Genomic DNA, 10971 nt, shown 5'->3' with positions numbered 1-10971 from the left:
AAAAGAAAAAATAAGACAGAAAGCAAAAGAACAGAAGAGAACCAGGGTCTTCCTACTGGAGTTCAGTCATTTCCCCTACAAATTCATGTTCTAGGAAATGAAGGATGCTGTGTAGATCTGTTCATGGCAGTTTACACAGAAAACGATATATTTCAAAATTCAAGCCTTGCTGGTGGGAAGTGACAACTTCTAGTCAAGCAGAGACTGAGGGCAAGTAAGTTACAACTCAATGGTTCACACTAAAGTTGAATTATTTAGGTTAAATTTTCTCCAGTGTGTTTACTAGTGTAGACTTGAAAGGAACACACACACACACTTATACATGCATGCGTGCATACACACACACACACACACACACCTCTGACTGCCTTTTGAAATCAAATATATTTCCTGCCTCTTCTTTCCTCAGTACTCACACCAGCAGCTTATTTATAGCACAGGAAAGGGGAAAAAAACAGCACTCCACTGGAGGCCGGAAAACTAAGTAGGGAAAGAATAGGAGGAAGTGGGCCTGCCATTTAGCCAAACAACCTTTACTTCATTGAGCTCAAAGCCTAGCCCCTTCAAGGTAGTGGTTGTTGGGCACAAATTGGCTTGCAAATCTCTTTCTTTTTTTCTTCTTTTTATTTTTTTGTTTTTACTCTTCACTTTTGAACTGGACTTGAGTAATGGAGGGGTTTACAGCTCTTTCAGGGGGAGCACAGCGATCTCTAGGTGTTGAGGCACATTGAACAGAGTCAAGAACCTGGAGAAAGAAGGAGAATCCATTCCTGTTGTGAACTTCTACTGACTACGTGGCTGCGGATTCAGGTATGTGTCATTTTTAAGCTTGCTTCTTGGTATGTCTTACCACGTTTCCTTGACTTTGCTTATTGGGCACAGGCAATATTCGTGATCTGAGGGCAAGTCCTACTATAACTGTAGCACAAGCTTTGCTTGTGTCTCTGAAGAGTAGCCAGCTGTCGGTGTCAGCAATGGCATCCCGAGCTTCTAGTGGTAAATGTGTATTTTACAGTATTTTACAGTTGTTTTCTTGTGGTAACTTCCTCAAATCTCAGCATCATCTATCATCTCATTTTTGAATACGCCTGCCTGACACTACTTTTGCTTTGTGTCATGCTGATCAATAATCTACCTGTCACTTCTCTGATGAATACTGGCTTAGAATATACTTAATAACCCTGTCTTTAAACACAACCAAACCATTGCTGAAGTTATTTTGCTGAAATTTAAGTTTTGTGTACAGTTGTGAAGATGAAAATTACTCTGGTACAAAGTTTCCTTTCTTGATCAATCATTCTTAAACAATGATGAGCTTCTAGAAGAAAAAGGCAGCAACCCAGCCCTGAGCTTTTCCAGTGACAGGATTATTCATAGCAGTTATTTACATCTGAGTTCTTTCCAAAACCTTCCTGCTGTGTATATTTTGAGAGTCTTGAAATAAATGTCCTTGTGTTTAGAAATGGAAAGGTGGGAAGGAAATTAAAGAAACCCAAAAAGAGTTGATGATGCTCACAAAAACTTGGAAGGCTTCTAGGGACATTGTGAGGGACATTCCTCGCCATTACGTGAGTGCTTTTGTTTAAATGATGAGCCTGTGTGCTTCCAGGGCAGATAGCGCCCACCTTTGTGTGCTAATGACGCTTGATTGATGTCAGCACAGTGACTGACCAAGAAGTAGGCTATGCCGGTTGTTGAGAAGGAAACAGACTGCTGCTCTTTCTGACCCTCCTTGCGTGAGATTGGTGTGTTTAGAACCTGCAGCAAGAAGATAGCAAAGTTAAAAAGCAGAACCATGAGCCTGCTAGAGCTGATGAGGAGCCCAGGGCTTCCTTCTAACTCGTGGCGGCTCTCTTTGGCCCTTTTCCCTGCTGAAAGAATTTAAGTGGGTATTTTGTTGTTGTTGTATTGTTTTGTATTGTTTTTCTGAGTAGAAATTTGTAAGTCATCCCATGGAAATTGGTTCACAGAGATTTGTTTTTTTTAAAACACAGGAAAAGCATGACGTATTTGGTTGTACTGTTTTGAAACGCTTTGAAAAGACAAAGAGAAACACAATGACTCTAGATTTACATGAGAGATCTAAGCAAATCGCTAAGTTGATTTTTCAGGTCACAATGATACTTCCAAAGTCAGTTCTGAATCCAGCTTGTTCTACTGACCTATCACACACGTGACTGTAGGGATGGCGATCTCACTCTTGATAACCCTGATTCTGCTAGCGCTGAACTTGTCCCTCCCAAAACTGCTAAACAACTTTTGCCAGCTGAGCAGATGCTCTGATTAAAGTGCTTCCTTCCTCCGCAAAGGAAGACTGAAGTTTTAGTCCTCAGTGCCCACTCGCTTACACTAATGAGAATGCTCGGTGGGCTAGCCAGCTAGGTTGGTAAGTCTTTGCTGGGTGATTATATTAGAGGAAGACTCTTGTCAATCTCACATCTCTCTGTGTGTGAACACCCATACACACATGCACACCATGCATGTGTAAAAAAAAAAAAAAGACATTTTTACAGTGAAGACATTCACATGTTTACCTTATAAGCATTATGGCTTAATACAAATCAGTTCTTTTTTAATGTTAGGACCTTAATTTTATTGTTTATTAATTCAGAGAAATAAGATACTAGACATTTGAAATTTAGAATTAAAAAGATCACAGAAAACTGAAGAGATACATGAACAGGTTTACTAATGCTAGCAATATTTAATAGAGGTTCTTAGCATTATTCCCACACAGATGAATACTATTCTAGTCTGAAGAGTTATTTTCTGAAATGCTGTGGGATTGTCAGTGAGGGTAAGGGGAAAAGAGAGAAAAGTGGCATTTAAAAGCCTCCCAAGCCTGCCCCAGTGAGGAGAAGCCAGCCCATCTCCGTGGGTAAAGAAGAAGCAAAGTGTGTGGCTTTGGGGGACACATTCCCACTGGTGCAAAGGGAGTCAGGTTACTCAAGACAGAAGTTCTCCTCGCAAGTAGCCTCTGGAGATTAACTCGAGAGTCAGCTGTGGAACTGAATGCTCATTTCTGAAAGACAACTAGAGGAGTCAACAATGAACTCAGAATCTGAAGACAGTCCAGGTTACTTGACCCCTATTGCTGCCTACTGGGGTTCAGGAGTCACTCCACAAACCACACCATCACAGTCAGACAGGGATGGTTAATGAACCCACACCTAAAGACTGATCGGCCAGGGCAACCGACGAATCAGTTTTAAACAGTAGATAAAAAATGATGAGTGTGAGGGTTTATTTTAGAAATATAAGTTTTTCGTTTGTCAAAGTCTTACAACTTGCTATTGGTTTCTGAGGGACAGCTTAGTAAATGTATTCATGAGTTGCCAGTTGTTGCAAATGCATTTCTTGGGAGTTTCTTAATAGCTTCATAGGTTACTTGAGGCATTTTCAGGCTCTCGAGACGTTTTTAAGTTAGGCAATTTAGAAAAATGATTGTCCATGTTTTTCCACCTTTCTAGTAACTAAGTAGAGGTTTGTTGTCATCTCCAGTCTAACTCCTACAATCATCACAGGTTACATAGAATAGCCACCCTGGGTCCCATGTTTCCATAGGAATGAAAGCAGAGTCAAAAGATCATGTGAAACCACACTGGCCTGAACTTGTGCAGAGAGCAGAGTATGCTATGCATCGGTTTCTGCATTTCTATAGGAGCCCTAAATTTCAGACTATGAGTCTTGGCAGATTCTTATTCTCCCCCCGCCCCCGCCTCAAACCATGCCAGCCAAGCTAGCCAACAGCACCACCACACCAAAGCACATCAATTTCTCCTAGGTGTGAATGCATGTCAGATCTTGGCACACTCAACGTTGAGTTAGAGAAAGGGAATCAAGTAGGACACCTCGCATCTGGCATATGGAACCGAACTGATGATGCAGATAACAAAGACTACGCAAGGGTGACCTCAGTCAGGGAGGCTTGATGGGGACATAAAGTTGAGTTGGCTGCTGGAGAGCAAAGAGAAGACGGGTACAGAAGAGGCGAGAACAACCACTGAAGGCAAGGAGATTCCTGGACAGAGATGGAAAGAAATGTGCACACTTTACTCAGAGAACGTGGTGTCTAGATGAAATGAGGGATGCTCACCGAAATGGGAATTTCTGCTAACAAACAAAGCAAAACAAAGCCTACTACCTACTATCTTTTTTTTATTGCATGGAGTTGCACGGAGACAATTGTATCGGTCATATTTATAAAACTATTACCCTTTCACCTGAAATAACATTTAATTATGTTTCCTCTTTTTAATTCCTCATTCTGGCAACCCAATCAGGGAACTGAGTCACTCCGCTTGAGAAGAGCAGAGAAAGGAGCATGTGGGGCAGGTGAGATGTGTCTGAAAGGAATTGTGGCCACACTGACATGCGACTGGTGCCACTCGGAGGGATATGATACTTCAAAGATGTCATGGGTCCTGAGGAAGTGGCATCGATACGATTTGACGCAGGACTTGGCTAGGCTACAGAGCACAGGACCCTGAGGCCTAGGTTCTGAAGCAAATGCAGAATCCGTTGTGGGCAAATTGACCCACTTTGGATACTAATTAGACATGGCTATGAGAGGAGAGCGCAGACTGTGAGTCACGTGACTTTTGGTCCAATGAAAAGCCATCCAAAGTAGCCTTGCGTCAGGGAGCAGCTCCAGGAATTGATCGGAGATGTATTGAGTTTGAGCGATGGTGAAATAATCAGGCAGAGGGGCAGCTAACCACCGCTGAAACGTGGGCTCGCAGAGGAGGGAGGCGAGTTACAACTGAACGGCCTGCATCTACTGAGCACCACTGTGTGTCGGGATGCTGGTCTCAGGTTCCTTATTAAGTGCTTACACACAGTTCCGGGAAGGTTCGGTTGGTAGTCACCTGTGAAGGGTGAAGAGCGAAGTGCAGAGCATGTTCCCAGCTGTCCACAGTTGAGGACCACAGCCACTCACAGACATGGAAAACGGAAGAAGCCCTTGTTCACGCTGTAACCTAGATCCTGGTCCTTTCTTGTTTCGAATTTGATTAGACGTCATAGAATTCTTTGCGTTTGCTTTCACTTAATATGCTTATCACCATTTCTTTTCCTGTTTTTTTTTCTTCTTCTTTTAAAGAAAGGACTTACTTTATAGTCCAAATTGGCAGTCTTTTCTCAGCTTTCTGAGTACAGCAATTTCAAAAATGTGTATTATACCTAGCTTTATTATATATTTATTACCTGTATTATTTTTCTCCTTACTATCTCTTTTTTTTTTCATTTCCCCTTGATTTTCTGGAACAAAGACTGCTCTGAAGAACAAAACAAGGGTGTTCACCTCCTATCTCTGTCCACGGCTACCCTCTCCGTGGGGTTTATCCACTAAAAACGCTCAGCCCAGGCCAGAGACAGTAGAGGCTAACCCGGAGCAGCAGGCTTCTCAGGGATCTTAAGACTGTGGCCCAGGTTCACAGGAAGGCTGTGGTGCCCGTGTTGGTTTGGGGGCTGTTTGTATTAGCATACAAACAGAAAACACTTCATAAAATTGCGTACACTCTTCAGTGTTAGAACACTTGTCTAGCGCATGCAAAGCCCTAGATTGCAGGACTAACACCAGAAAAAGGTGAAAAAGGACATTATTTTTATTATGTTTGACTATTAAAAACGATGATGCTTTTAAAATGTACATGAGACTTTATTAACACACTTCTTAAACATCACAATATATATCCTTTTAAGTAAAAATGAAAAGTCTAACTTAGAAATTTAGTCCAGCCGGGTGGTGGTGGCACACGCCTTTAGTCCCAGCACTTGGGAGGCAGAGGCAGGCAGATTTCTGAGTTCGAGGCTAACCTGGTCTACAGAGTGAGTTCCAGGACAGCCAGATCTATACAGAGAAACCCTGTCTCGAAAAACAAAAAATCAAAACAAAACAAAACAAAAAACAAAACAAAACAAAAAAGAAATATAGTCCAAGGAACTAATCAAATTCAGACAAAATTGTATGCAGATTTTTTTCTTTTTAAAGAATGACTTATTTTCATTTTACGTTTGTATTTTGCCTACATGTGTGGAGTGTGAACCACCTGTGCACAGAACCCTTTCAGGCCAGAAGAGGGCGTCAGGTCCTCTGGAATTGAGGTTAGGGGATGGTGTTGAGCTGCTATGTGAATGCTGGGAACTGAACCCTGGCCTCCTCCCTGAAAGACTGTGAGTGCCCTTAACAAGAGAGCGGTCTCCAGTCCCTGTAAAAGAAGTGTTACTTGCAACAGACACACTTTATTACTAAACAGAAAATACAAAAATAAGGGAGCTGTTTGATATTATTCCATAATTTTTAATTTCACAGAGCCCCAGTTTCCATTAGCATATTTAAAGGGGCTGGAAAATAGCCGTACTTAGTGTTACATGTCAAAGAAAAGGCTGTAAGATATTATTTATGGTATAGTCAAACTTTTCATACAACCTTTTTGTATATGAAATATAAACATATTTCATGTATATATATTCATATGTACATATGAATTCATATACTCATATATATGAGTATATATGTATATGTATATATATACATATATATATGAAAAGGAGCTAAGAGTTGAGAATCCATAAGCCAACATGTTAACAGCAGTGATCTCTTGTCAGTGAATAGCAGAGACTTCTGTTTTCTACTCTGTCATCTCAAAATAAAGACACACTACTTTATAATCAGTATCAAACCCCAATAGCATCTATGAGGTTGAGAGCCAAGTCCTGTGTCCTGCTGTCAGAGCCAACAATATGTTTGTGCTAATTCAGCACCATTTGTAGCCCCCTCGTCCAGTGAAGAGCTGTATCCTGTTTGTGACAGCATAATTTATGGTAATGGAAAAGCTTGTGATACACTGACCGACCAACTGTATGACTTCAGTGTATTCATTTGGCAACAGGAAACAAAGAACACACACACACACACACACTTTTTTCTCCATAATTGTTTTAGTAATAATTGACAATTGGAGGAAATGAATGGCAGAAAACAATTATAGGCAGACAAGATGTCAGCAGATCCGGCTGGGAATTTCAGTGGACCCGTCTCAGCTTTATTCCTCCATTCACTTCAGAATCCCACAACAATATCATTGTTTTGCTCTCAATCTACTGCTGAAATCACTATTGTTTTTTACTAGCAATTCTTTGCTGGCAGCACACATGCCCTAATATGTATTGGACTTAGTAATATGATAATCCGTATCAGGGATTGGCAGTTTTTATTCTTATTTGCTATTGGAGCCAAGGTGAGCTCCCTCCTGCACACAAATCCAAATCCAGGAACGCTACTCAGCAATATCCGGAATTTCCTACTCCAGACTAGCTGCCTGCAGCCCAGACATGAACTGTTAAAATTTTTACATTCCACTTAACTTGAACTTGAGAGACTCAGAGTCATGTTTCTATTTCTGCAAAATGATCCCTTACCTTTATTTAGTAGCTGTAGACAGGGCTAGGGGTTGGATGTGAGGGTCAGGGGTAGAAACTCAGGATGAATGATTCATGATTGACTACCCAGTTTGTATGACATCAAATAGGTGTAGTTAGTGACTCCTTAGAGGAAAATGAAGAGTGTATCATCATCTAGGACAGGCTTAAGGGAGGAAAGTTGGAATTCATCTAGTGTCCATAATTGCTGTGTTGGGAAGTATTAAAATTCTGTGTATGAGCGAGCTGAGTAAGCACAGGTTATGCTTATCTTTGCTCCAGTTTTATTTGCTTCCCATCAATTCAGTTTGGAGTAAGGTTCTGCAGTGGGTCTCACTACTGCTTTTTATAATGGAAGCCTTAAGACTAGAGGCATCCAACAGGAATATAAAGCCAACCACAGTGAGCTACAAGATGCATTTTACATTGCCAAGTGACCGCATTAAAGCAAGTAATAGAAACAAACAGGTTAATTAAATTTTATTTTTATTTAACCACCTAGATATAGATCATTATTAATTCAATGTACAATAGATATAAAAACTGTTATTAGGATATTTTACAGTATCCTATTTTTCTGCCGTCTTCAAGGTTTCTGATTTTGTTTACTGCACATCTGCATCCAAACTGGCTTCATTTTAAGGACTCAGTAGCTTTGAGTGTTTGGCGACTGCTGTGCATGGCTGCACATGTAACATGTGGGTAATGATGCAGTGTTCAGGACCCACAGTCCCCTCCATCCTGCCCAGAGAGCTGACAACCCTTCAAGGGATTCAACTAAAACGTAATAGTTGAAAACAGGCAAAGAATTGATGGCTTTTGTCATTCAGCTATTAGAACAACTCAAAGCTCATTGAGTCTGAGAAACTGTTGACTTCTCAATTGGAAATACAAGTGAATGAGGCTGACAAGAGGACCCACTGGGTAAAGAGCTTTCTGAGCAATTCTGAGGCCTGAGTTTGCATCCTTAACTCCCACATAAAAGCTGGAAGTGGTGGCTGGCCTCTGTAGCCCCAGAACTCAGGGGACAGAGACAGACAGGTGCTGGGGGATCACTGGTCCTCCAGTCTGCTCCAAATGGAAAACTCCATGTTCAATATGAATCTGTCTCAAAAGAACAGAATAGACACCTATGGTTGACTCCTGGCCTCCATGCAGGGCTAGCATACCTGCACATTCACGTAGAAACACCGACAAAAGAATAACACAGATTCAAAACAAATCAGGCTTACATACTTGCAATAGACTTTATTATCATAACATTTCATGTAAGATGTAGAGCTAGAATAAATAGATTCTTCTACACAGACTGAAACTGAGTTCCAGGAAGCATTTGTGATTTTGTGCTTCTGATTCTATACAAAAGGGAAGACATTTTTAGCAATTAAAATGCACACATACATGCATACACACACACACACACACACACTCACAGTTTGAGCATTGTGACTCCTTGCTGATGATGTCTCACTTGAAGGATAGGAAACATTCTTCAATAGTCTTGTGTAACTCTGCCCTGGGGACTCCCATGCTGGTCAGCCGGGTGATAAAGATAGCTCTATGTGCTAAATAAGGAGATGCGAAACTAAACCTGTGGAAGAGGACACAGAGCCAGAGGACCCTGTAGGTTCCCATGGCTTGCCAAAGGCAGAGACCTGGAAATCCAGGTCCCTGGAGCCCTGACACGGAACCGTGGCCAACTGCAGCAGTGCTATTTGGGGTTCATTTCTTATTACACAAGGGTCTAATTATGAAGGTACATTTAGAGCAGTCAGAAAAATTCCAGACTCAGAATAAAAGCTACAGACATTTAAAATGCAAGAAATGGTGGTTTGCTTCCTGGTTCGTACATTGGGAATGCTCCAAAAGCTTGGGTATTCGCTTGGCCTTCTAAATCCACTTTCCAGTTTTTCCACAGAAATAAAGCTATAAATAGTGATCAAGCATCTGCACCTAAAATGCCATATGTCTTCAATGAAATTGTTTCAATGCATTTACAATGATTGTGGAATGGACCAAGTTTCTGCTTGATAAGTTATTGTTTAATATAAATATGTTATATTCCTTAAATTATTCATTTCATTTACAAAAGAATATATAAGGGTTATTATGGTACTTCTTGTATCACTGATGCAATATGCTATATACATAAGCTTTATTAATATGTTGATAATTTTACTATATGATCAATACTTGGACAATATGTTAATAGGTGAAATAGCATAATATATCAACTAATTTTCACCTTGTGTGCAAAGAAACAAGCAGTAGTAAAGATTTCAGAGAACAGATGCTGTCCTGAGTTCCAGGACAAGCCTGCGGGGTAAATTCTATTTATTTACCTACTTGTGGTAAATTCTATTTATTTATCTATTCGTATTGTCAGGACAGCAAATCCACTAACAAAGAATGTGGAAACAGAATTCTCACAAGAGTCACTTATGTAAGTGACTTGGGGACAAAGTCCTTTTTAGTGACTTGGGGACAAAGTTCTTTTTAGTGTTTTATGTCTTACTTTCTTTCCAAACACTGGTCTTGGCTTTCTTTAAGGAAATACTTTTGGCTGTGCACTTAATGTGTAGCCCTATTAGGACTCCTTGAATTCACAAATAGGTGAGGTTTTACCGACGGGTACAAGACAGCAAATTGCAGAGGCCATTTAGAATGAAATAATGAAGCATATCGACAATGGAGATACATAAAATTGTTCAGGCCTCTTTGGGAGGGGGTGAGACTGGGCTGGGAGGACTCTGGGGCCTGGAAAGGAGAAGGGAAGGGTATGCACTCAGCCTTCAAGGCCCAGTGTTCATGCCTTAGTGACAGCAGCAAGCTGGATCCTGAAGGTATGACCATTGTTTTAGTTTATGGGTTGTTTTTTTTTTTTCCACTAGAAAGTGAGGTAAATGTAACAAAGCCAGACACTAACCCATCTTCAGTCAAGGTCAAGGAATCTGGGTGGGTTGTGCCAGAGTTTAGTTTTATAAAACAGTTACCTGAGTCCAGGATGTACAAGAAGGTAGGGACAGAAGTTTGAGATGGGAAATAGAGAATACCTTGCTCTACCTGACTCCCTGGGAACCAAGGTCCCTTTGGTCCTACCCTACAGGCAATGACAAATGGCGGTGACTGAGCCACAGATGTGCTCTGGAGTGTGAGCATCAGTGTTGTCCAGCTGAAGCCACCCAATGCCTTTCTGTCATTAGTCATCCCTTTTTAGCATCTCCTCTCTTGGTTTCCTTGACATTTATTTAAGACGTTTTCTTTCAAATACTTACATTGCTTCTTGAAAATGATCTCCCTGCTGGAACCCTCCATCTATCCTCTCCCACCATGATTTCCTCTTTTCTCCACCACACTTTGAAGTTACCAAATCTGACCTCTTCCGGCTCACTGGAGCTCAGTCAGAAACAGACTAGGTCAATGATGCTTTTTGAGGTTTTTGCACTCTCTGATCCTTTTATATCTCGAGATCCAACCCTTTCCCAGTATCAGACACTGGAGGTCCTGGTGTTCCTCCAGCATTGGTTGATTGTGTGTGTGTGTGTGTGT

The 10971-nt window shown here is 41.1% G+C and overlaps 1 protein-coding gene across 2 annotated transcripts in view; it reads left to right on the top strand.

The window, feature by feature from the left end:
• Positions 1–537: 537 nt before the first annotated feature.
• Rasgrp3 (RAS guanyl releasing protein 3) overlaps positions 538–10971 on the top strand; it is an 83940-nt gene continuing 73506 nt past the window's right edge. For both annotated transcript variants that reach the window (XM_031355716.1, XM_031355718.1), the window contains exon 1: positions 538–810. The gene's annotated coding sequence lies outside the window, so the exon portion shown is untranslated. The remainder of the gene's footprint in view (positions 811–10971) is intronic.

The sequence above is a fragment of the Mastomys coucha genome, unplaced genomic scaffold (genome assembly GCF_008632895.1).
Source record: "Mastomys coucha isolate ucsf_1 unplaced genomic scaffold, UCSF_Mcou_1 pScaffold6, whole genome shotgun sequence".
NCBI classification, from domain to species: Eukaryota; Metazoa; Chordata; class Mammalia; order Rodentia; family Muridae; genus Mastomys; species Mastomys coucha.
The sequence above is the reverse complement of the archived record's forward strand: the minus strand, read 5'-3'. Positions and strand labels throughout refer to the sequence as shown.